The sequence below is a fragment of the Oxyura jamaicensis genome, chromosome 3, assembly GCF_011077185.1.
Source record: "Oxyura jamaicensis isolate SHBP4307 breed ruddy duck chromosome 3, BPBGC_Ojam_1.0, whole genome shotgun sequence".
Classification (NCBI taxonomy): domain Eukaryota; kingdom Metazoa; phylum Chordata; class Aves; order Anseriformes; family Anatidae; genus Oxyura; species Oxyura jamaicensis.
In genome coordinates this window covers 39,117,286-39,139,195 of record NC_048895.1, presented here as the reverse complement: position 1 = coordinate 39,139,195, position 21,910 = coordinate 39,117,286, and the positions used below count along the sequence as shown (strand labels likewise).

Below are 21,910 nucleotides of genomic sequence, written 5' to 3'. Positions count from 1 at the left end.
TCCTTCCTTCCTTCCTTCCTTCCTTCCTTCCTTCCTTCCTTCCTTCCTTCCTTCCTTCCTTCCTTCCTTCCTTTTTTTTTCCTTTTACCTTCAAATATGGTTTGAATGGCCTCATGATTAGATTTTAACAAATGATTAGAATCGTGGCATGGTGGATGAAACACTGTATATAGGATGGGAAAGGATTATGCCTTAATTTCATGGGGTCAAAGCTCTTTAATTGTTTCTTAACTGCCTTGGACAAGCATGGACCATTACTTTCAGTTCTCTTCACATTGTCTATTTTAGCTAACTGTTGCCTTTGTTTAAGAGGTTTTAAAACATATGTTTCTTGTTTAAAAAGCTGTCAAACTGTGGCAGGAGATTTTTGAAAAGGAACATGCTGACTGTGGAAACAAAGCTGGAGTGAAGATAACAGCAGAGATCAATCAATTAGCATGAAGCAGTGACAGTAATTTTGGTAGGTCTGCCTGGGTGCTCTCAGTCTTCTGCTTTGACTTTCTGGGTCTTACGTGAAAAAGACTGAATTCCCTGGTTACTGATGAACTCTTGCTTACTTTGCTGATGTGCACAGTTGTCACTACTCCCTGCAAGCTTGCATGTAGCAAGGTAAGGGAAAACCATACAACTTCTCTGAAATTCGAGTTTTGTTAATGCCTGATTACTGAAGATCTTCAAACTGATTTTTCCTGTTTGCTTTTTCTCTCCTAGCAAGTTGTACAGCACACACACACACAAAAAAGCAAAAGCAAATTCACCTTCCACTAGGAATCCATTGTTCCATCTGATGCCACCTCAGCCAGAGTCTTCTACCTGAAGTAAAAAGAGATTTGTTTAATCTATAACTCTGAAACTCTGCATAGGTATAGCCTGCGTCACCTTTTACAACCAAGCAGGAGCAGATTAGCAGAGAAAGTCTGGAAGCCAGTCACAGTGTTTTCCTTAACTTTTCATTCCTCCACTGACGACTGTGGGTATATAGGAAGCTTCCCAAAAGGAACAGGGTTGGGAAAACGGCCTAGGAGGGAATGACCTGAGGTTTACCATAGGAAAGTCTGTGGTAATTCAGGTTGTCATGTTGGGCAAACTAAGGGCTAAAGTGGTAGTGAGGGCTTCAAAACTGAAGTGTGGTTGTTTGAGTGTACCTTACCTCTGTTACCTGGAGGAAGTGTGAATTCCAAAAGGGAAGATTTTATTTAACAACTGGTGCAGTGAAGTGTAAACCTCACTTATATGGAAAATCCTGTTATAAGGTGAAGGCTTGGAATCAGGAAAGGGATAGTTCTTTGAGGTGTGGACCTCCTGCAGAAACATTTATTCCTGTTCTGCTGATGTGGTGTTTCCCTGGAAGCAGGTGTGATTAACTAACTAGTCCTTGTTATGTTCTGTGACTCTGAACAAGCAAGTCACTTCTGCACAGTTTTCCTGTTACCTCTCTCATCTGCTACACTGTATCTGCCTCAGAAGTTGGATTTTACTACAATACAAGTAGAAGAAAAAAAAAAAAAAGATATATTTTTTTTTTCCAGTGGGTTATTCTATATTGAATTTTCAATTTGATGCTTTAGTAAAATATTAATATGAAGCTCTCTTCATATTAAGGAGGAAAGGGGAATTCCTTCTCACTAGAGTTTCTGTTTTTCCTGAGAACACAGTGAAGAAATAATAGCTTATGCATCACAGGAAATCAGAAAATCAAAGGTCTATCTCTGTTTGCAGTGATGCTTCTGCTTGATGTCTCTCAGCCACTTGGTCAGTAGCGCTTGTCAGTTGTATATTGTCGTCATCCCCCACCCCCCCCTTTTTTTTTTTTAGAAAAATAACAAAATAATTTTCTTCACAGGAGATAAAAGAACATGTTATTCTAAATAAATATTTAATTTCATTCTAGTAAAAAAAAAAAATGTTTAAGGATGGAAAGAGTAGAGGAGATCCACAGATAACTGGTTATAATGATGAAAAGGAGTGAAAAAAAAAAAAAAAAAAAAGGCTTTCATCTGGTAGTTATAAACTTTCATGATGACAGTACTGACAATATTGAAAGATGCGTTTTTTAGATCTGCATAACTAATCTGTTCAATTGCTTTTCCCTACAAATATAATTTACCCCACATACCTAATAAGTTTCAAAAAGGTAAAATATGAAATGGACATTCATATGGATTACCCATAATTACATTGCATAGTTTTAGTAATGAGAACAAAATAAGTTTACACATTCAGAAAAGAGATTCCTCAGTCTTCAGGCTGTAAATAATTCGAAACTGTGTACTGGGTTAACATGAAATAAGATTTGAATTATTATTATTATTATTATTATTTTCAGAGAAAATTTCTTCAGAATACCATCGGTCTATTTTTTCTCAAATATCTCCTGTTGTCTGTAATGATTGGGTCACTTTTGATGTTTATTTTCAGCCAATAAAATATTCCTGTGTTCCTAAGGGCACAGATGTCTAACATTGAATAAGGTGTTATGGTTTTCCAGGTTGCTTTGTGATTTCTTTTCATTAATATTAAACGACCCAGGTGATGTTTTCTTTTCTCTGGCCTTTCTTATAGGCATTGTATTAAACATGGTATGTGCATGAAATTGTTTGCAGTTCTTCTAGAAGAGAGAATTCCAGCTAGTTCTTCTAGCAGAGTTTATAAAACATTGCAAAATGAAACTCGTCAAATCAATGACTTTAAATTAGATCAAGAAATGATTTGAAGTAGTCTATTCTTAGTAAAATAAGAGATATTAAATGAGGTTCCTTTCTTAATAGAAACATTTTCAACTTGTAAGAAAAATAATATTTGCAGACAACTGCACCAGAGTAAAACTTGTGAAAAAATTATATATATTTTACAAACTTTGTTTTTAAAATTATTTATTTATTATGAAAAAAGCTTTTAATGTTTCTGGTTATTTTTAAATCACAATTTATATTAGTTTCTATGTGGAATATATAATGATTTTTCCTTTATTAAACAAAAACAAGGTTTTTAAGGAGGTCAGTCAAAGAAGAGCATTATTATTATAGCTGTTAATACTAAATGATGACACAATAGCTCTTCTTTCTGATCTTTATTCAGTCAAAGATTCTTATACAGGTGTGAAAATGCTTACCTAAATATGTTCACTTTGCTTTGTTCTTTAATGTGAGTGACTGAAAATTGATCACCTGATCTGGTAACCATGTTTTTTAGTCTTCTATTCTCATGTCTTCAAACCTCTTGTCCAAAAAGACAAATATAAATATTAAGACTGCGTATTCTTTGAACTTCTAGATAAAAAGAGATTTTTTGAATGCCCTCACTGTCTTTTATGTTCATCCTTGCAACTCATCATTTAAGGTAAAGGTTTCAGAAAATTGGTCATGATCATGACACCACATCCGTGGATATCTTTTACCCTGACAATCCAAATAATATATCAGGAGGATAGATAATTTAAACCTTCAGGAAATAAAAGTAGTAGTGGAATAATCTATCTCTTGTTACTGTGCCATCCCTTCTGAGAAAAATTGTCCTACTTCCTTTCATTTCTCAAGACAATGAAAGCATCCTGCATCCTCACTGGAGGACACTACTTTCTTTTACAGTTTAAAAAAAAAAAAAAAAAAAAATCTGTTCAGTTTTTACTCAGCTGAAGAAATTACTCCTTGAAACACAGACAAATGGTTATATTCTGCCAACAAATCAAAGACACAATGTCAGAATACAGCAAATATTGCCCGGTGTAACATTTTATGAGACTTACTTACTGTCTCTTCAGGTCAATGGAAAGTCACTGATTCATTTATAATGGGCTTTCAATATCATTTATTATTTATTGCAAACCACAGGGAAGATAATATATTTTAAGTTCCTGTTCCTACAGAATTGACTACACTAAGTGGGATGGTAGGACTCAGTTTCTTATACACATTGTCTTATGCCACTGTAGTTTTTAAGCCTGCTTGTCCTCCAGACTCTGCTCTGACAGGGCACGTGCCTCTTCCAAAGTCTCTGTCCTATCTGTCAGGCCTGTGCTGAAATCAAATGATGCTTTTTATTTCCAGATAGATCTTATGCTTTGGGAATTGCATTATGCTCTCAATGTCCGAAATACTATTGTTATTTCTACTATTACTTTTAAGGAAGGATGCGTTTTGCTTATTGAAAGGAATAACAAAACAATGACTGTTCTAACTTTGTGTCTGTGTCTAGCTTAAATTTATTTTATCTTCCGGCAGAAGTACCTTATTTTTTTTTCCATAACCTGGGGACATATTTGCAATTATTTCTGATTATAGTAGAATGTCTGGTTCTGCAAGTGTATGCCACATAGAAGCTTATAGACTTATTTTTTATTCTGATTTTGCTCAAGCTTCATTTAAATTAAAGTCTACAAATGACAATTATTTTCAAACAGAATATTTTATTCCAATAACTCAATAACTTCTCCACCTCCCTGTCTGTAACTAAGAATATGATTAACTTTGAGGAACAAAATTTAAGTATTCCTACTGGCAAAACTGGGTGGAAAGTAGTTCCCCCCATAGTTTTGGGGGGGGGGGGGGGGGGGGGGGGAAAGTGTGATTCTTTCAGCTGGAGAATAATATTTTGAGATGCTGATCATCGTTAACCCTTGCAGTCAATATAAGTTGAAGGCTTCATAGCTTGACAGAAAATGTTCTGTACTTTCCAACACTAAGTGCTGGGCTGCATGCATTGTCTGTATGCCAGTGACCTATTTATAGATAGGTAGACTCACAGTTTCTGTCATGCCAAGGAAAAACAGAAAACCCAAATTCTGAATCAAATACAAACTCTTAGGTGTCAAATAAACACATCAAAATACATGTGCTACATATGCTTTGGTAGTTTTTGTCCTGACTCTGCTGTCAATTGAGGAGACTTTCCTGAATTCACTGTAGCAATGAAGGTTTAAAATTAATTTCAGTAATGAAGATGTGTAATAAACAGGAATGAGGGAAAGGCTTGAAGTGAGACAATCATTTTTTTAATTTTAACTGTGGATTTTGAGCTAGTCTACCTCCTTTCTAATCTTCCCACTCTAGTCTTCAGCTATGAGCTCATTGAATGTGCTTGAAAATGAAGGTCTGAGAGTGCAATTTATGAAATCAAGTGTATCTGGAATGATGATGGGGACCAACAAGCCTAACTTGCTGATCTGTAGACCTCTCTCTTCTTCTGTAGTGGTACCTCTGTCCTGAGAAGGAAAAGGATCATAAATTGAGGCACCTATCTTTATTTATTTATTTTTTTTAAAATCCCTAATGTCTTATGTCTTATATGCAAAGAGACAGCTGCTGCTTTTATTTTCTTCAGGGAAATAAAACAAATAAAACTGCTGTATGAACTCAGGAGGCAATAAGATTTATCTGTGATACACTAAAATAAATGTACTGGTTAAAGTAGCTGCCATGGCAGTGTAAAAAAACAAACAAACAAACAAACAAACAAAAAACACACAAAAAAAAACACATTTTTTGTTTTCTTGCAGTATTTGTGCAGAACTGTAAGCTGTGGGGTTTTTTGCACCCAAAGATCATTTGAAAAACTGACATGTTCTCTCTCACATAGTTTGTTCTTATATGTGATCTGGAGAAAATCCAGCTGAAATCTGGAAGGGGTGGATATGACTTCTAATAAAGTAGTGTGGATCTATTCCCAGAAACTGGGCTCTAAATAGAAGACAGCAAACAAGAAAAGATATTTTTATTCTTCCTTTGAATATCTGCACAGTATCAGTTAAGAAGTAAAAAACCTTAAGCTATTCTTTTTTTATTTTATATGTATATATATATATATATATATAATTCTGAATTATTAAAAAAAAATAATAAAAATAAAAGATCCAGCTGTAGTGGGTTGAACCAAGGGATGAAGTTGAGTTGTCTGAACATAAAATTTAGAGTTACTTGAGATGTTCTCTATGAGCCAAGATATTTGGCTTAAGATTCAAGCATCCAGATACAGACATTCAGGATTTATTAGATACCTGCATTTGACTGGGATGGCAACTGGAGTCCAAAAAAAATATGCTCTGTTTAATATTCGTCTGATGTGACACTAGGTTTTTACATCAGAAATCCAAGGATCAATGTTCAGGTAGCCCTTATGCCCCAGGTTTACTTAGACTTCAAAGCATATAAGTACTATGTAAAATAATGCACTTTGGCTGAACTCACATTTTCACTTCTTTAAGCAGGCTACAAAAAACAGCATTCCTGATGCAAATGGAAAGTACTAAACTGTACATATAAATCTAATACATAAAGTGATGTGTGGTTTCTATTGAATATGTGTAAATGACCAGTCTTGACATTTAAGTCCAAATGTGCTACTTGAAAAGGACCGGACCGAGTGTCTTATAAATGCAAGTGCTCATTTTACTTTGTTCTAGTTTTGAATCTTGTAAAAGCTAGGGAAAAGGCAAAGCCTAGAAGTAATATAAGAGGAACATAAATCCAGTCAAGACTGTATTCTTCCGTTCCATTCACTGTTTTTTTGTTCTGTAACTTGCATAAAGTCAGTGTGATTTAGGTTTTAAATCCATAAAAAATCTGAGATAAGACAACAAGAAGGGACAGCTCATATATTTTCTTGATGGAACAGAGGAGCCAGAGAATTGTTACCTAATATGCTGATTTTGGTTTTCTCTCATCTGAATTCTCCAAGTGCCATAAGACTACAAGAGTTAGCACCTTCCTGGCAATGAATCCAATCAATGAACCTCTCTTTAATCTCTAGCTGAGATTAAAGGCTGCTTGTTGTGAGAAACAAATAATATTATGTTAAGGCTGAGTGAAGGCTTCACTGACAAAGACCCAGCGAAGGCTTTACAGGTCTGATTGGGAAGTAGATTATAAATTAAAAAAATATAATCCAAGAAATCCCTTCTCAGTAAACACACATTGAAGCCTGGGAGAACAACAGGTAGCTTTAGTATGTTTTAGATTTTTTTTTTTTAACTGTTTTGGTTGTCCCTAATTAGGAGCCAGATAGGTTTACACGGAGAACAAAATAACAATTTCCTGTAATATAAGTATTTATGTGATAGAGTTGCAATGCTAAGTGGCTTGCTAAAAAGTATAATTGAAAATTCTAAACACTGCTGCCTCAATGTTGACAGATATTTGAATTCTAATACTGAAAACATTTTAAATCTGTATGTGGTTAGTTTTCTGTATTATCTGAGAGGAAGCAGAGATTAATCGGTAGCATTTAAATTTCATTATTTACAGTATTTTCAAACCATCTCTTCAGTCATATTCATGCAGACTTCAAAGCAGTCAAAGAGAATTATGAGAGGATATAAAAGCAATCACTCAAAAGTTACTTTTTCTATGTGCTTAACCTCTTGAAGCTGTCATGCCTTAAGAGGAAATCTCTCTACAGACAATAAATGTGACTAAATATGTACCTGAGCAACTCAACAGATATATTCATTGGTTATATCCTAAAAAAAAATAAATTAATTCCAACATATGCTGAACTAACAGAAGGGGTTTTGTTTGGAAGGACTATTATTATTATTATTTATTAAGTGGGAGAAACTGTTTAAAGAAATCAACAAAATGAAAAGGACTTGGTCATAAAAACAAATTGGCACACAGCTATCTCTTAACAAAAGGCCTAAATTCATATGTAATGAACAGGTGGAAGATATGGCAGCCAAATGATGAACTTTAACCACACCTATTGGAAGGGCAACATAACAAGACATAATAACACAAAACAAGACTTTTCTGTAGTGCACTGAGGACCATTTTCTAACAGAGATGCAGAATCAGATAAAGGAAGATTGTCTACTTGACCTCGCACTTGAAAACAAAGGATTTGAAGGCTGTGAGTGGTCTTGGATCTAGTGACTATGGAATGGTGCATTCAGGATCCTGAGAGGAGGGAAAAGAGTGAAAAACAAGACCAAAACACTGGGCTTCAAGAAAGCAGAGTTTGGCCTCTTCAGGGACATGTTCAGAAAAATCTTATGGGAGGGAGATGGTAAAAAAAATAGAGTAGTGCAAGAGAACCCCCAAGAGGGGTTGATTTTCAAGGATGACTTCCCCAAACTCAAAAAAAATAATAATAAAAAAATCATCCCCATATGCAGATAATCAGTAAAGAATGCCTGCATGGGTGAACAATGAGCTCCTGACTAAAATCAGACCAAAAAAAGCAAGGACAAGGGACCTAGGATTACATGTGTCAGCAGATAGTGATAAGAATAGCCAAGACTATATGCAGTTGAATTTGATGAAGCATGTGAATGGCAAAAAGAAAGTCTTCCACAAGTATATCAGCAGTAAAAGATGCAAGGAAAACTTACTATAGGTGGAATAAGATCAAGTTAGGTAGCACTTAAACAAAATGGATGTGCACAGATCTCTGTGATCTGACTGTATGCACCCATGAGTGCTGAAGGAGTTAGCAAATCACGAGGCCACTCTTGTTTTACTTTGAAAGGTCATAGTGATCAGGGGAGGTTACTGATGCCTGGAAGAAAGTAAAAGTCATTCTTGTCTTCAGGAAGAGCAAAAAAAGGAGAATCAGGGAAACTGCAGGCTTGTCAGCTTCACATGAAACCCTGGGAAAGTAATGGTGCAAATAATCTTATCCAAAAGTCAGAAGATAAGAAGTTCATTGTGGATTTAAAAATGGGAAATTGTGGATTTAAAAATGGGAAATCTTGACCTGACCTGCTTGATGGCTTTCTAGCAATGAGATCACCAAGTTATTGGTTGAAGGGTGAGTAATGCATGTTTTTTATCCTGACTTTAGCAAGGCCTTTGATGCTGTGTCCCTTAACATCCTCATACAAAAAAGGATGAAGTATAGCCTAGATAAATAGACAGTGAGGTTGACTGAAAACCAGTTTAACTGCTGAGCTCAAAGAACTGTGATCAGCAGCAAGCTGGGAGGCCCAGCATCTTCATCAATGATGTGGGTAATGGGACAGAGTGCACCCTCAGCAAGTTTGCAGATGATACAGGAGGAGTGGCTTATATACCAAATGGTTATGTTGCCATTCAGAGAGATCTCAGCAGGTAGGAGAAATGGGCTGAGAGGAACCTCATGCAATTCAACACAGTTCTGCATTGGGGCAGGAATAATCTCATGCATCAGTACACACTGCCTGGATGGAAAGCAACTCTGCAGAAAAGGACTTGGGTCAACAAGGTTAATATGAGCCAGCAATGTGGCCTTATGGCAGAGGCATCCAGTGGTATCCAGCACTGCATTTAGGAAAAGTGTTACCAACAGAATGAGGGAGGTGATCCTTCCTTTCTGCTCAGTGCTAGTGAGACACATTTGGAGTGCAAGGTCAATTTCTGGGCTCTGCAGTTCAAGACAGACAAGGATATACTGGAGTAAGTCCAACAAAGGTCAGAAAGATGATTACGAGATTACAGCATCTGACAAAAGAGGAAAGTCTGAGAGAATTGGGACTGTTGAACCTACAAGACCTGTATTTCTTTGCCCTTCCACCCAGGAAGCTGCAGTCTACTTCATGTTGTGCCACACTGCATTAGCCCCTCTATCTCCTCCACAGAATCTTGAATAGCACATGTAAGAGAAAACTGTCCTTGCCCCTGTTGGTCCTTTCACCTTTCATTTGATCCATCTCCTTTCTTATTGCTCACCTTGACCTAAGTCTCACTGCAGACTTAATACAATTCTGACTTTGGCACTCAGGGGAGTTGAAACTTTTTTAAAACCTCTTTGAACCTGTGGCCGGAAAATGAACTAAAAGTAGTCAACTAAAACATCTTAAAAGCACTAATGTGACTCAGGAGAGGTGCGGTCAGGTCCTGGAGGCTGATAGAACTGTGTGCTGCTTCTGTGTTTATCTAACTACTCTGTTGAAAATATCAGCTTCAGAAGCAGAAATTGCTTTGTCATCTTTGGCATTGTTTTTTCTAAACATTATGTTGCTCTCTGTTTTTCCTCAAGGTATCAAGGTTTAACATCAGTAACAATAATAAGCAGAGCACCCTGCAGATATCATATATTTCACTTCCTCCCAAAAAGAGTCATCCATAGTACCACTGAAAGATGAGCAAGAACGTTCTGCTCTCCTGTCAGCTCTCACCTACTAAAGGGAACCACTACATACAGTTAAAATGCAAGCCTGATTTAGTTCTTTAATGAAATAGTTTTGCTTGTTTGTTTGTTTCATCGTCTTGTTATAAGAATGACAGACTCTGCTGACTCATTTCCAAGCGTTAGAGATCAGTGCTGCTGTATTCAAAATCTTAACCAGTATTTAATTGCCTAGTCCTGTTGAATGAGAACATAATGTAAGAATGCAAGATCAGCCACAATTTGATACCAAAAATAAAAAATAAAAAATAAATGTAAGTGTATTTCTCTCCCAATATTCACCCAGCTTAGAGTTCTTGAGCTTGATATTGTTTCTATATATTTCTCTGTATCTCACTTTTCCATCAACTTGTCCAGTCTCACTGTCAGGCTGTATAGACTCTTATTATCCCCCACATATTTGACAAAGGCTGCCACATTTATGACTACTTTTTCCATTAGAATCACTATAGCAGAAAAATGCAGAGGGATGCAAGATTTAATTTAGAGAGACCCAGAGACTGATCACAGTGCCTGTGACTGTTTGGGGATGCAGAGTGAAGAGTAGCCTTTTGCCTTTCTCCAGATCAAAGATTACAACAACTTCCACAGAAATGTGTTAAAAATAATTTAATATGACCTTTTCTGTTTTGGGACACTACACATTTATGGGTCTTTTATTTTGTTTTGTTTTAAATTGATGTATTAAGTAGGACTAGACTGCAAATGACTAGAGCGCATATGGATTTCTAGGCAGATAAGTAGTGGTTAGTGCAGCACACACTTCTCTGCTATGGGATGTGATTGTGTAGCTCCCACAATCAGGTCAGAAATTGACTGATTCCTGGCCATGGAATAACTAATTTGAAATGTACTAGATCAAATCTACCTTAATACCTCTGATATGTGGAGGGAAGGAGGAAGGAAGAAAGGAAGGAAGAGTGGAAGGTTGTGTACTGAACAAAATATGCATGTCATGATTCTCATTCAGCATTGTAGCTCAGAACAGGATCTTGCTTTTGACATTGATCTTTCATAAAGAAGATGATGTTCATTAGAATAATTTTTCATCTTTAAAAAGCCTTGCAAGTAGTTGAAAAGCTTATTAGAGGGTTTGCAAGTAGTTGAAAAACTCATTAACTGGAGGGTTTACTGTAGCTTAAGGACTTGAAGCTGTCATCCATAACTTCTAGTAAGTAAGAATTGTCAGACTTGTGTTTATCACAAGTCTTTTGTCAAAATGAACAGCATAATATATCACCAGAAGGCCAGGAGAGAGGAAAGAAAAGGTTAGTTATTGCATGCGAATTGAAATCTACACAGGTTGTATTGTAATTGGTACTGAGTTTGTAGTGTAGACATCGAATAACAGCTTTGGCTGTTAAGTCAGTGTTAAGCCGATAGTCAAATTCTTTAATTGGGATTTACAGTGAGACAGCTACTTTCTTGACATTTATATAAGGTCAATTTCAAGAACAGTATGTTCGATTTGTTAAAGTGTTTTGATTTTATATTGACTTGAGAGTAGAATTGTTTTACCTGAGTTTTATCTGGGTAGCATACCTTTTAAAAAAAAATAAAATCAAAACATTGATCAGGGAACTTCTCTGAAAATCCATAGTAGAACAATAACAGCAAAAGTTATTTTAATCTTGATCAGTTCCCTCATATCTCTTAATGAAATCTCACAAATAGTGGTTGTTGGCATGGCTGAAGAGTGGTGAAATAAAGGGAACAAGATGAACAAAAGAGGGAAGTGTTTAAAATCTGCTCCAAATCATGGTTTGGTAGATATAGCACTCTTCTTGCACTATCTAGTTGTGTGAATTATCCAGGAAAGAGATCAGAATGAGTTTTCACAATGTTTCCAGTGCTCAAGCTCAGCAATTATATGTTCTTTCTGACTGGGGTCAGGCAGATATTCCTTTCCAAAACCCTGTTCCAGGCTTTTCCAATAATACTTAGGATGCATTTTTTTTTGTAGCTACTTCCTTCTCTTGTGTAAGATGCTGAAATCCTTTCCTGTAGGCAGCCTGGGTTGTTTAGTTATCTACCATCTTAGAAGTTGGTATCAGTTGCAATATACAGCCTGAAAAATAAAGGCATTGAATAACCATGCCTGTTCTTTCTTTGCCCTGTTACAGCAGACCTGGCCATGGGCTGTGTTGTTCCTGACCGTAGTGTTGCAGGAGCTGGTTGTACCCCTCCGCTGCTGAAAGACAAGCCTCTCTCCTGTCAAAATCAGAGGAGGAAGGGTTTTTCATTTAATTTTTCATTCTATCCCAAAGGAGGATTATCTTGGCTTAGATCATATAAGGGGACTTAAGTCCAGTTCAAAAACAGGACTTGTTTGCTTAAAATATCATTCAGTTAAGATTTATGTGTAAACTCATTTTGGAAGCACCTAATCTTGCGTTCACCTGACTGAGCTCAGGCTCTGCTTCACTATACCCACAAACATATCAGTTTTTGACAATGCTGACTGGTTGGCAGAGCTAGAAATTAAGCACTGTTCTGCCTTTCACGTGTCTCAAGTAGAAGTTTTCAGGGTGGTAAATATTCACGTTCCTTGACTGAGTAGGGTGAAATGGTGGCATGACACCTATGATAAAAGTCAAGACTTTTATCATAGGAAGTTGATTTTGTCCCTCTGGATGATTTTGCCATTCCCACATCTGTTATACTTGAATCTCCTATTTTCTCAGTGCACTGCTGAATGCACCAAACATTTATTTATTTATTTATTTATTTATTTACTTACTTACTTACTTACTTATTCACTTATCTATTTACTTATTTATATATATTTATTTATTTTAACAAGAAAAGACAGAAAAGCTTTTAAAAAGAGATTCATGCACATGCAGAGGTTAAAGCATGGCAAAAAAAGAATAAAAGTTATTTCTGTCTCATAAAGCCACTGGATTCAAAATTTTAAAGCATACATGTAGCCTGCAGACCAGAGGTCAGCCAATTTACATCTGTAGCTTTGTGCTCCAGAGCATCTGTCATGTCTAGATGTTGGACATACAGGATATTGGTCTTTCACAGAACTCACAGATGTGTCTTACAGAACTTTGTCTGTGAGAAAAAACAGAACATTTCCCCCAGTAAATAATTTTGATAACACTTCAAGCCATTTGTCTAGAGAAAGGAAGAGGAACTCAAGTGGTTAGAACAGAGCAGGGTGATGGCTATGCTTTTAACAAGAGCTGGGTGCTATATCTAAAGTATAGTGTGGCTCATAGGGAATATCATACACACATCTCCACATTTAATTTGCACCTTATAACAGGTGATTAAAAGCAAAATCCACCTGTGCAAAGCTTTCTGGGATTCTCAGATGAATGGTGATAACCAGAGTCTATTTGGCTTATGTTAGATTTACTTTGAGGATGTCCTAAGATATACAGAAAAGCTGAAGTGACTTACTGAACTATTACCTTGGCTAGAAATACCCTCTAATATACTGCATTTTGTGCAATTTTTCTTTCAATACCATCAAAGCAAAGCACTACAGAAACTGTCTCAAGGGTGAGGATCTCTACAACAAATGGCAATTTCCCTACTGCTATTACTTGGCATATATTATACTGTCATCAATTGGTCAAATGTATTCATGACACTTGAGAATTATTTAAACCATTTCTCCTAAACCCGTTCTTTCCTCTTCTGTTCTGTTAAAACAATCATCAGCAGCTTGGCAGCCAGTAGGCAGCCGGCTACCAATCCTTGCTGTAGAGTGAATCACTCACAGTGACATCAGGGAGATTCCTAGCTATCCTCCATGAGATCTATTGATGTCATAACAAGGCCACTTGGGAGAAGCAGTTTGAATAGATATTTATGCTATTGTATATGCTACCTACCTAGAGGTAGGTAGATGGAGAAGGACAAACTATTAGAATTAATTGAAAATCTGAGCAAGGTTTATTCTATATTATTCTGTGCAGGATGGATTGATCCCTTGCATGGAGCCTGAGAGTAGCTCTGTGTTGCTTGAAATTCTTGTTTTATTTTTATTTTATTTTATTTTGTGTGTGTGTGTTGTATCTTTAAATACCTAAAAATTCTGCTTGTCTGCAGAAATGATAGCCATATCTATTATTCTTCACAGCTTTATTGACTCTGGAACTTGTCTGTAAAATCTACTTAAATATCTGAAATTAATTTAAATACCCTTCCATATGCCCCAAAACATGGTGCAGATAGAGTTTTTGATGTGAATTTGCTGTTACTTTTTCTGAAGACAGTCTATGTGCTGAAAATAGAGTAAAAATATGGCTCCCATAACAACACAACTTATGTCTGGTCACAAGAGAACATGGATTACAATCACGAGTTTAGTTTTCTTGAACAAACAAGAAAAAAACTTATACTTCTTTCTTTCTTTCCTTATATCATAAATCTAATCCTTACAATTGCTGAATAATCTGATCCTTTTATAATATGTCATTAGTCCCAGTAGCTGTAATGAATATTTAATTCAAATAGCTGCAAAGGTTAGGCGTTTGCTAGAAATGTAGTTTTACACTAGAGAATATGGTAATGTGTTTAAGTGGCCCTATGAAAAATATTGTCTTGCTCATTTTAATATGTCCCTATTATTTGATTCCTGATGTGTTACAAATATACATTGCACTGAAAAAGTCTTTCATCAAGGGTGACTTATTTCAAATGATGACAAAAAAAAAAAAAAGTATTGAGTTTCATTATTATTATTATTTTAAATATAAACCAAATTTTTCCTTTTAGAAATAAGCTTTTCGGGCACTGTATTCTCTCTCATTTCAAACAAGCTGCATGCTGGAAAGCCCTCATATCTCATTTCCCAAATACTTGCAACAATTCCAGTGTTTACTGATCACAGCAAGGCTCCTTAATTGGACTCACTTACTTAGGCTGTATGAAAAGGCCAATGCCAGCATATGAAATTGAGAAAAAACTCCCACAGAAGTAGACAGTGGCAAACCCCTGACATATCAAAGCCAGGATCTGCAGATGCTCTGTATCTCACACAGAAAGCACATGATTAAATTGAGAGAAAATAAATAAGGCTGCTTGGCACTATAAAACAGAAACTGTTGTTATAAAGTAATATTACTTGCATGCCACTTTTGGTCTCTATAGTACAAAAAAATGTTTTTCAAAATAAGATAATCATCACAAACTGATGTATTCCCCTTGTGCAGTGTTTAGAGTAGATTTTCTGATAGGTCTCTTTATAGGTGATGCTGTATTTTTACATAAACTTAAAATCTATCCTTTTCTGTGTTCTATATAAGGTAAATTAACTGAGTTGCTCCTGAATAACTATGATATGATATTATGTTTCTGACATATTAAAACTAACTTCAAGTCCATATATTTATCTTCATTAGTATATAAATTCAGTAATCTTTTTCATGCATTAATGAAGAGGCAGCATATTTTCCTTAATAATCTACAGAGTTTCATTGGTATTCTTACACATGGATGCTTTTTTATATTACTGTAAGAAAGTGTAGGGTGATCCTTTTGTTTCCTTTTGAAGGTTTCCTAGTCTGAAACTCCTATATCCTTACTTAGCTTCCTAAATTACTGATCCTGATAGAAAACTTGATGAGCACTTTCATTACTTACATTTGTAAGTTTGAAATATCTAACTGGGATCTAAACATAAAGATTCCACTCTGGGGATAAATTAATTACGACTACATTTGTAGGAGATATGTAGTTTCTTTCTGCCTCCTCTCATGGCTCAATATGACTGCTCTTCCAGAGGAGGTGCTGCAGATATATCCTGGAGATATTTTGCTCCTGCCAAAGACAAGGCTTCAGGAGGGCAGAAGAATGCTCCAACAGTTACCGCCTGTGTAAAAGTAATTTACTTGTCTTGCTTTTATTCCAGGGTTGCAAAAAAGAGGAAATTACTTGATAGACACCTCTGCCTTCCTATTTCTTCCTCACTCTCTCTGTCTTTTCCAGGGAAGTTGAGAACTGACATTCATGACAAGATAAAACTCAGATGCCAAGTAAGCAGAGTGGCCAGCTTGCCTTATGCATATCAGCATGGTAGTACACGCACCTTCTGACTGGTTTTACCATGTCACTCACATCACAAAGTGAGGTCAAGTGATGATGATCAGGAGTATTTCTTTTCATTTAGAGACATGTTGTTAAAGCAGCAGATTTGGAACATGATAGCTGACAAACTATTTAAAGTATTATATGAACACTGCAGCCTGTGGTGACCTTTTTTTCCTGCTCAAACTGCATGTTTTCCTTATCTCAGCAATGATTGCTGAATAACACCAATGTGACAAAACTGAAGTGCATCATGACAAATTTTCAATTCTCTCCAAACTTTCAGATAAAGCCAGTCAGGAAGATGGGCCAATTAGCCATTCTTTCTCACAGTCCTCTCTTGTTTCCTGGATTTTCTTATACCCCTCACTGAGCTGGGTGTTCCTCTACCCTATTGCTTCCAGATGGATGGGTCCCTGCAGACACAGAGGGCACCAGCCCAGCCTGTGCCACATCTGTGTGCTGCTGGCCAGAAAGCAGCTTGGTGGCCTGGCTTAGCTGTCCCCGGGGCTGCTTGGCTTTCTGGGCAATAAGCTTCTTGGACTGTTTTTTTTTTTTTTTTTTTTTTTTTTTTGTTTTTTTTTTTTTCTTTCCCAGCAAGATGGACAAATAACAGGAAAGATGCTGGTGCTGGACACCTACTTGCTGGTTCTGAAACAATACAATGTGGTGAAATTCTGTGATTTTCTTTTTCTTTTTTAATTTTATTTTTCATTCTGATGAAAGATTTCATTTCTCTCTAAAATGGTGTGTCCCTTGGCAAGTTATAGTTATGATTCCCAAACAGTTGAGAATTGACCAAGAAAACTACATTTTTATTCTTTCTTGATAAAGAAGGACATATTTTAAGCTTTCTCCCTATTGCTTCAGGAGGATCAAAAGAAGTACTGATTTTTTTATTTATTTTTTTTTTTTTTTTTTAGCATGAATAATCAGACTTGGAAAAGTTGTTTGTGAAGATTAAGGATGATCTTCCTCTTTGATGTTCATCTTCTTTGCTTTGAAACTGCAAAAGAATTTATGAAGTACCCTTTTTCTTTTCTTTTTTTTTTTTTTGTTTCACAAAGTTCAGACAAGATTGTCTTGAATGGAAGGAATTGAATTTATTTTATTCTTCTATTTATTTTTATTGATTGATATTTTTCTAATTTATTTCTTTCAGAATTTTACCTTTTAAATTACAATAACCTTTTTTTATAGTTAAGGAAAACGACAATAATGAAACAAAACCAAAATCAAGCAATGAATTAAGTCTTTTTCCTTAGATGAGATGTATTTTTAACTTTTATTTCTGTGCTTTGCAGAGTGAGATTTAAGGCATTTTTCTTTTCTAATTAAGTTCAATGGTAAGCTTTTATTCTAGTAGAGGAATACTTATCTAAACATCTACCATTTATCAGCCCATTTGTGTGATGTATGCTAGAACCATTAGCAAAGATAACAGGGCTGAAATCCACTATCAGAATGACGACTGTCAGCAACTGGGTTTTCTCTTGGTTTGTATGCAATAATTCATTCATCTGTTCAAATGAGTTTGATCTTAAAAGTTCTGTGAATAATGTTGTCTACATGATCAGATTTAAAAAATGGTATCAAAGAAAACCTGCAATCTAAAGTCTTGTTAAATCTTCAGAGATAGTAAATCTATGTTACAAATTGCTTCAACTTTCTGATGAAAGAAGCATAAAACTACCCTGTTTTCCTGGGGAACACATGAAATATATAAATATATATATATATATTTATATATATACTTTAAAAAACAAAGAAGAAAACTTGAGTAAAGATTGGCACAGGCTTGAGTTAGAATGAGTGGAGAAAGATGTATGTCTTGAGGGGGGCTTGAGAGACCTGTGGCAGGGATTCAACCCCATTTGTCTCAGTAGTCAGCAAAAGCTCACTGTCAGATCTGGGTCTTGTATTCATCCATTCCTGGTTTTCCATTGCTGAACCTGATAAACTTCCTTTCATCAAAGCTTACATAGTCTCAGTTTAGTCTCAGTTTTGCCAAATAAATAATTTTACCTTTTAGTTTTGCCAAATAAATCTTTTTTTTTTTTTTTTTTTTTTTTTTTTAGTAATAAAACATATTTTCTTGACATGTTGTAATTAAAATAGTTTAGCCAAGCATGCCAAGTAACAATTTTTCAGTATATTGATATTCAGTCTTCACCACAATCATCTCTCCTGTATTCAAAGACCCATTGAAAGACTGGTCTAACTCATCAGGAATCAGGGGAAATCAGGATGTGACTATAAATTTGTGGTTTGATGTGTTAACTAAGTCTTTCCATATAGCTAGAGAACATGAGGGATGCCACCACATTTGGCTCCTCTGTGGTCAGTGGATTGGTCAGTGCAGTCAGGCTTTTCCAAAGGCTGGCTTCCCCAGTGGGCAGGCCTCCAAGGTACTCTGTAGTGGCATTTTATATACATAGCAATTTCAGTGCTAATTCATCTTAACTCCCACATGAAGGGCACAGTAGGCATTTTCCTAATGAGCAGCATTTATGTTCTGTTACACTGAATTTAACTTCCTGCAAATGCACGCTGTGATTAGAGAATATAACCCAATAGTATAAGAATCTGCAGAGTCACTCCTTGCATGCCAAATCCTGAAAAATGTAATTCCCAAAGGAAAAGAGGAAGAAATGTGATACTGCATTTTCCTCTGTATTTAGTTTGCCCCATTAAAATTGTCACTGCTCATGGGATAATTAAGTTTTTGTCACTTTTGCATCTCATTACTTTGGTAATTCACAGTGGGAGATGTGTTCTGTAGTGGCTTGAAGTATAATTGATTAATTGAGGTCAAACCCTCCTTATAAGCACAGTTTACTCTATCACTAGCTTATCTAGCTGTCTAAAAAGTGATACATTGCTCATTTCTTAGTCATAAAATGTCAGCTATAACAGGTTGGAAAGCAGATCCTTATATTTTATCTTTTAGTCCATTGCAGCTTATTTCCCAATGGAGAAAAGAAAGATGCCTAATCCTTATGTGCTCATATGGAGTTCACTGCCTAGGCTGGCTAATGCATCTGGAATATTTGGCCCTTCAGAAAGGTGATCTTAAGGTGTATATTTAGTAAAGAATTTGTCTAAAGCTAGTAGCCACTAGGAAAATCATGCCAAAGGATGTGACCAAAGAGACTCTTGTGGAAGTGTTTTCATTCTTTTAGGCTGTGCATGGAGAGACTTAGGTGACCAGAGATTTAATGAAAACTACACAGTAATCAGCAAGTTTCTTGAAGTATCCAGTTGAAGTCAGCTACTAATCTTACCTACTAGACAGGGATCACAGTGTTTCAGGTACTTCAGCCCTGACAGGCTTAAATTTCTTCTTTGTTGAAAATACCCAAACTTATGGACAATACAATGGGAGATAAGGTGTCAGGATACCTTCATCTTATATAGTTGAAGTTAGAATGCTGTTCATCCCAAACCTCTAAATAATGGGACTAGTTGGAGAACGAACAAAATAGAACATGGCTCTGTTGCCAGGTGATTAGTTTAATCTCTGGCAGGCTTATTTTTTGGCCTTTATTGTGAGAGGAAAAATAAGTAAGAAGCGTGACTTACCCCAAAGTTTAAAGGAAAAATTAAATATGAATGGAAGAGAAAAAAAAAAAAAAGCATGATATGCTGACTCTTATGATCTACTGTTTTGCTTATGCTTGCCTTCCTGCGTGCAGGGAAGACTTTTGCTGTTATAGAGTTCTGCTTTCTAAAGGTGAAGTTATTATGTTTCAATAATAACATACAGATAATGAGTCAACCTTTTACTTGGAATTTCATGTCCATTATATGACTTTTTAATACCATTGCCAGTAATGTTGTATAATTTGATGGCACTCTTGATGAGGAGCAGTATTTTGGCTGTAATGAAGTGTATCATTCATTAGAATTTTATTGCTGATAACTTGTTTGTTACTGAGAACCAAGTTCCCACTGTGTATCATTTTCCTTTATTGCTGTGATTATTACTAGATAATCCAGAGTGATTCATGGATTAAATATGATTTTATTGCTGTAGGTATTATAGTGATAAATAACTGCAAAAGACATGGAGACAGCACTAATTTAAATTTTAATTAGCTGAATTGATGTTACCGGTTTTACTTAGCCATATTCTTTTTTTATAACTCTAATGAGTATAATTGTAAAGAAAAAAATAGCAATTAAAATAATACAGAAGTATTGCAGTGATCAATAAATACTCAACTTAAATTTTAACCATAATGGGCTCCATCACAGAATCACAAAATCACAGAACTGTAGGGGTTGGAAGGGCCCTCAAAAGATCATCAGGTCCAACCCCCCTGCCAAAGCAGGTTCCTCAGAGCAGGCTGCTCAGGTAGGCGTCCAGATGGGCCTTGAATATCTCCAGAGAAGGAGTCTCCACAACCTCTCTATGCAGCCTGTTCCAGTGCTCCATCACTCTCACCTTGAAAAAGTTCTTTCGCATGTCGGTGCGGAACTTCCTGTGTTCTCTCTTGAATGCATCAGTGAAGAATGTTTTTAATTAATGGTGTCAGCCTAACACTCCTGAGTGTGAGAATCCACACAGTTAATCCCTTCAGTATATTAACAGCATGAACTACTTACCAGGATGGATATCGTCTGACTCCATCATGCTTGGCAGTGAATGAACTTGTTCAGGTTCCTCCATGTCTCCAGTGTCCCATTTGACAGATTTGCAGCAAAAAGAGGCTAAGTGGCAGAGATGGAAAGAGCTTTGACCAATTTACAGAAGTGTGGAACTGAATAATTCCCACCCACTTTAAGGTACTTGTGGGCAAAAAATATCTTCTGTCCACACACAGTTTTTTTGTTTGCAAACCTTGGGCACCCCAGCTCAGCTGCATAAATTCAAGATAAGACATTTAAACCTCTGTTCAGCTGACTCCTGATTCAGGTCCAAATTATATTAACACCCTATATTTATTATTGTCATTCTGCTGAGCCTAAAGATTTTCTTCTGGACATATGCAACAATACCTCATCAGCTGAGTATGCTGGGGTTTATCTTACATTTAGGTCAAGAAGGGTCCAGAAGCTATGTGCTCCAACCAGTTCTGGAGACCACTTGCAGAATGCATTAATTTTCCTTTCAGAAACTCCCCCAAATTCTGAGCAAATTAAGTATATGTCTACATTGCTCACTAGCATCAGCCATAGTTGTCATATCTCTTTTTGACTTTAGATGCAGTAGAAAATGTGAATGGTAAGACACCAGACCTTCGTACAATTGGATATTCAATATTTTCCTAGTGTAGACAAGGCAACAGATTAGAGTAGTTTGTACCAAACTGATTTTTGACTGATATGATCTCAGTAGTCATTGAGGGTCATTGTGATACAATATGTGGAAGAAAACAGATGTAAGCAATAGGAACACGACAACAGTGGGAACCTTTAGGTTCAGTGAGCACAGTTCATTTCTGTCTCACAGACTGTACATGACAAACATGTAATTGCTTCTGTAAATTGGTCGATATCACCATAAATAAATAAATAAATGTATATAAAAAAACTTATTTTATTTCTTTTTCACCTTCACAAATTCCACTGAAAAATTACACCAAAATGTCAGCAAAAGGGCAAAAACTTCCAGTTTTCAGGGAGAATTTAAATCCATTACTCATCTCTTCATTCCACATGCCCTGTTTGTTTTCTATTCCCAGTTCCTTTTTCCTGTTCATAGGTGACAAGAATTGTAAGTTGTTTCCTTGAAGAGACCTCACCAGGGAATCTTAGTTTCCTT

The 21,910-nt window shown here is 36.0% G+C and overlaps 1 long non-coding RNA gene across 1 annotated transcript in view; it reads left to right on the top strand.

Annotated features, from left to right (window-relative positions):
- The window catches only part of LOC118165277, a 22,405-nt gene extending 19,870 nt beyond the window's left edge, over positions 1-2,535 (top strand). Inside the window, exon 3 of the long non-coding RNA XR_004749960.1 lies at positions 2,327-2,535. This is a non-coding gene — a long non-coding RNA (uncharacterized LOC118165277). The remainder of the gene's footprint in view (positions 1-2,326) is intronic.
- The last annotated feature ends 19,375 nt before the right edge of the window (positions 2,536-21,910 follow it).